A 5,670-nucleotide genomic window follows, 5' to 3' on the forward strand; every position below is an offset into this window, starting at 1 on the left:
TCTCACCTCCATAGTGTCCACCATAAACCGTGGAATGGCAGTCTCGTAATATCCCCTCCGTCTCACAGAACGGGATACATCTCCTGATGATCTGGTCAGCTCCCTGTCTAAACAAATATGGTTCATCCCACATATACCACTTCACCTCATGCAGAAACTTCTTCTTTTGAGCGGATGTCAAATTAAGCGGCATTATATTGCTGACAAGATAGTTTACAATATCTGCAAACCATGGTTCTTCCTCCTGAATTGCAAACAACTGTTCATCCGGAAAAGATTCATTGATTAACGTCCTATCTTGTGAAGTAGAATCGGGATTCTCCAACCTAGAGAGATGGTCAGCTACTTGATTCTCGGTACCATTTCTATCTTTGATCTCTAACTCAAATTCTTGAAGTAAAAGCACCCAACGAATGAGTCTCGGCTTCGAATCCTTCTTAGAAACCAGATAGCGAATAGCTGCATGATCAATGAATACTGTCACTTTCGTACCAAGCAGATAAGATCGAAATTTCTCAAAGCCAAAGACTATAGCCAAAAGCTCCTTCTCAGTAGTGGTGTAGTTCAATTGGGCCCCATTTAAAGTCTTACTCGCATAGTAGACCAAATGGAAGAGATTTTTCTTGTGCTGTCCCAGAACTGCACCTACCGCATAGTCACTCGCATCACACATCATCTCAAACGGTTCTGTCCAATCTGGTGTTGTAATAACTGGTGCCGTGATCAAACTCTCCTTGAGAGTCTCGAATGCTGCCAAACATTCATCATCAAATTTGAAAAGCACATCTTTCTCAAGTAAATTGCACAACGGCTTAGATATCTTTGAAAAGTCCTTGATGAATCGTCGATAAAAACCCGCATGACCGAGAAAACTCCGGATTCCTTTCACCGAATTAGGTGGGGGAAGATTTTCAATGACTCCCACCTTGGCCTTATCCACCTCCAGACCTTTGCTAGAGACCTTATGCCCAAGGATAATGCCTTCACGCACCATAAAATGACATTTCTCCCAATTAAGCACCAAATTAGTTTCCACGCATCTTTTGAGTACGGCGCGCAGATTATTCAAACATTCATCATATGAGTGTCCAAAGACGGAGAAGTCATCCATGAACACTTCGACGTTATTTCCAATCATGTCAGAGAATATAGCCATCATACATCTCTGAAAGGTGGCCGGGGCGCCACATAACCCAAATGAAACTCTACGAAAAGCAAATGTGCCAAATGGACAAGTGAAGGTAGTCTTTTCCTGATCCTCTGGTGCGATACAAATCTGATTATACCCGGAATAACCATCCAGAAGACAAAAATACTCATGTCCCGCCAATCTGTCAAGCATTTGATCAATGAATGGGAGAGGGAAGTGATCCTTCCTTGTGGCTTTGTTCAATTTTCTATAATCCATGCATACTCTCCATCCTGTAACTGTTCGAGTAGGGATGAGCTCATTCTTTTCATTTGCGACCACAGTGATACCTCCTTTCTTAGGTACACATTGCACGGGGCTCACCCACGAGCTGTCAGAAATAGGATAAATGATGCCTGCATCTAGCCATTTCAGAATTTCTTTCTTCACCACCTCCTTCATGATCGGGTTCAGTCTTCGCTGCTGTTCCACAGTTGGCTTACTACCTTCCTCTAACAGAATTTTATGCATACAATATGAAGGACTTATCCCCTTGATGTCTGCTATGGTCCATCCTATAGCCGATTTGAATTCTCTCAAAATCCTTAAGAGCTTGTCTTCCTCACTACCTGAAAGGTCAGCTGAAATAATAACAGGTAACGTAGATGAATCACCTAAAAAAACATACCTCAAGTGTTCAGGTAATGGTTTGATCCAAGGTAGGTGCTTCCTCTATTGATGGTTTGAGCTTCCCTTCAGCATTCTTAAGGTCAGAAGTACCAAGAGATTCAAATGGTATGTCGAGCTTTCGCTTCCATGGAGAAGCGTTCAGATATTGTAATTACTCGTTGCTATCTTCATCATCGCTGTCAAAATCCCCCACTAAGGCCTTTTTCAATGCGTCAGACATTAGCATGTGATCGAGTTCCGAAGTAACCGCAGAATCAATCACATCCACTTTTAAGCACTCCTCATCTTCTGTAGGGAATTTCATTGCCTTGAATACGTTGAAGGTCACATCCTGATCTTGGACCCGCATAGTAAGTTCCCCTTTTTGCACATCTATCAAGGTACGGCCAGTAGCCAAGAAAGGCCTCCCCAAGATTATGGGAATCTTCTTATCTTCCTCAAAATCCAGAATAACAAAATCTGCAGGAAAGAAGAGCTTATCCACCTTGACGAGCACATCCTCAACTATGCCCCTTGGGTAAGTAATGGAACGGTCCGCCAATTGTAGCGACATGTATGTGGGTTTTGGATCAGGCAGATCCAGCTTTTAAAGATCGACAACGGCATCAGATTAATGCTTGCTCCCAAATCACAAAGGCACTTGTCAAAAGTTAGATTGCCAATGGTGCAAGGAATGGTGAAGCTTCCTGGATCTTTCAGTTTTGGTGGTAACTTTTGTTGCAGAACCGCGCTGCATTCTTCCGTGAGAGCAACGGTTTCAAGGTCATCCAGTTTCACCTTCCTTGAAAGAATAGTCTTCATAAACTTCGCATAACTAGGCATTTGTTCCAGCGCCTCAGCGAAAGGTATATTGATGTGAAGTTTCTTGAACACCTCCAGAAACTTCCCGAACTGTCTATCCAGCTTTTGTTGCTGCAATCTCTTAGGAAAAGGTGGTGGAGGATAGAGTTGTTTCTCCCCTGTATTAGCCTCAGGCAGAGTGTGTTCAACAGTAGTCTTCTTTGGTTCCGCCACTTTCTCCTTTTGCTTAGATTCTTCATCTCTAACTTCAGCTTCGACTTCTTTTGCCTTTTCAGCATCAGCTACTTTTCCAGACCTTAAGGTAATAGACTTGACTTGCTCTTTAGCTTCCTTCCTGCCTGGTACTTCCGCGTCACTGGGAAGAGTGCCAGTTGACGATTGAGCACTGCATTGGCTAATTGACCGATTTGATTTTCCAAGGTCTTGATAGAAACTGCCTGACTCTTGCACAACAGCTTAAGTTCCTCAAAATCAGCACTAGTAGGTGCAGCTACACTTCCCTGTTGAGGATATGATTGCCTTGTAGCATACTGCTGTGGTTGCTGGAATCCAGGTGGGTTAAACTGTTTACTCACTCCTTGCTGATATGTTGGCTGAATAGCATTCTGATTATTCCCCCAGCTGAAATTTGGATGATTTCTGTTGTTAGGATGATAGGTCGCTGGCACAGGCTGCTGTTGTCGCTGATAATTATTCACATACTGAACAGATTCGTTGACAAGAGAACACTGATCCGTAGCATGAGAACCTGCACAAAGCTCACAAACCATAGCTATTTGATTAACTCCATACGTAGCCAAAGAATCAACCTTCATTGATAGCGCTTGGAGCTGGGCTGCAATAGCGGTGGCTGCATCAACTTCCAGAATACCTGCGACCTTGCCTGACGTCATCCTCTGAGTTGGATTTTGATGCTCGTTTGCAGCCATCGTCTCGATAAGATTATACGCCTCAGTATAGCTTTTAGCCCATAAGGCGCCTCCAGCTGCTGCATCGAGCATGGGCCGAGATTGGGCCCCCAAACCATTATAAAAACCAGTGATTACCATCCAATCCGGCATTCCATGATGTGGACATTTTCTCAACATTTCCTTGTAGCGTTCCCAAGCCTCGCACATAGATTCTGTAGGTTGCTGCGCAAATTGAGTAAGAGCACTCCTCATAGCAGCAGTCTTTGCCATTGGATAAAACTTCACCAGAAACTTTTGCGCAAGATCTTGCCACGTAGTGATTGACCCAGCTGGTTCAGAATGTAACCAGTCTTTAGCTTAATCCCTCAGTGAGAATGGGAAAAGCCTCAACTTGATAGCCTCATCAGTTACGCCATTATACTTAAAAGTGCTGCAGATCTCGACAAAATTCCTTATGTGCATGTTGGGGTCTTCAGTTGCCGCTCCTCCAAAAGAAACAGAATTCTGCACCATCTGAATAGTGCCCGACTTGATTTCAAAGGTGTTAGCTTGAATAGCCGGATGAAGGATGCTTGACTGAATGTCATCAATTTTAGGTCGAGAAAGATCCATAAGAGCTGGATCAGCTTGAACAATACGATCTCCCATGTTTACTGGTTCTTTCTGCTCAGTTCCTGAATCCGAATCCTCAAAATCTAACTTCTCCGGAGTATCAAGAACTTCGTCTTTCTCCTCAGCTGTATCTAAGGTCCTCTTGCGAGCACGAGAACGAGTTTGCATAAACGCTTGCTAAAGTACCTGAAACACAACCGAAAAGAGTAATTAACTACTATGTCCTAATCACTGAGTCCTAATGACCAATGATGGTAAGTACATAAACTAAACAAATACGCCGAGTCCCCGGCAGCGGCGCCAAAAACTTGTTAGGGCGAAAACATGCACTAATATTCACGCAAGTATACGCGTTCGCAAGTAATATAGAATACTTTCTAGTTCGTTCCCTCAAAGACTCAGACTAAGTTATTGTCTAATTAAACTCACTCACCAATGTATGATTACTTCTCAATGTTAAGATAATAACACTTAAAATTGTTGATTAAATATTAACTATAATTAACTACTTAATTAACCACTTAACTAACACTTCAATTTATCAATAATAAAACACTCATGAGATCACAACTTCATTATTACTTCCTTCTATAGCCATTGTTATTACCTTTAGCATGTGACAGTGATGACATTAATCGAATAACACGAAACTGATAAAAGTCAACTTTCATTATACTAATACCATTCTACCAAGCATCCACAATTAAGATAGAAGTTGAATAGTCATCAATTATGTTGAGTTCCTATATGTCTACAAAAATTGACAACACAACGATTTAAGCACAAGTTATTCCTTTTGATTACATAGGGCAAATAAAACTGTTAGAATTACCCACTAATCATGCACAACGTACATGAACCTATGCTAGCATGGCAAGTTCTAAATCTCAAGATCCACCGTCGCTTCACAAGAGATTAACACCCTATCTTATATGTTCGCGACGCACATAAGACGAATACGCACAACCAATACTAGATATCATGCAATCATCACACACTAAAGTATTAAACAATTAACTAAAGAATTCCATAATAAATCCGTTGCAACCCCATGATCACGATTAGCCCATAATAGAACTTATCGCCATCATGGGTTCATATGAAATCATGATAAACAACACAAGAAAATAATAACTAAACTAATTATATTAAAACAGAGTACGTCACAAGAGTAAATAAATCAAAGCAAGAAAACTAGCATCCAACGTTACAACGAAACAAGAATCACAAGAATATATGCTTCCTCTTCGTTGCAGTGTGCTAAATCGGTCTTCTTCCTTATCTCCTTCGCTTCTTGCGCAAAACACAATCTAAAACATAATCTCCTTCATATTCTCTATGAAAACGTCTCAAATCTACTTATATAATAGTCCCATAAAACTCAGATTACATAGAAGTTGGAAGCCAAACAGAAGTAGAAGTCTAAAATAATTCATCTTTTTCCCCGACCCTGCACGGCCGCTCAGCATTTCTGCGCGGGCGCACAAGGCTGCTGCGCGGCCGCTCAGCATTGCTGCGCGGGCGCGC

At 41.9% G+C, this 5,670-nt stretch overlaps 1 non-coding gene across 1 annotated transcript; it reads left to right on the forward strand.

Moving 5' to 3' along the window:
* Window positions 1-3,679: 3,679 nt before the first annotated feature.
* LOC141698800 (small nucleolar RNA R71) lies at window positions 3,680-3,786 on the forward strand. The gene has a single exon (XR_012565302.1). It is a non-coding gene; the product is annotated as a small nucleolar RNA R71 (small nucleolar RNA).
* Window positions 3,787-5,670: the final 1,884 nt, after the last annotated feature.

The sequence above is a fragment of the Apium graveolens genome, chromosome 11 (assembly GCF_009905375.1).
Source record: "Apium graveolens cultivar Ventura chromosome 11, ASM990537v1, whole genome shotgun sequence".
In the NCBI taxonomy this organism is placed as follows: domain Eukaryota; kingdom Viridiplantae; phylum Streptophyta; class Magnoliopsida; order Apiales; family Apiaceae; genus Apium; species Apium graveolens.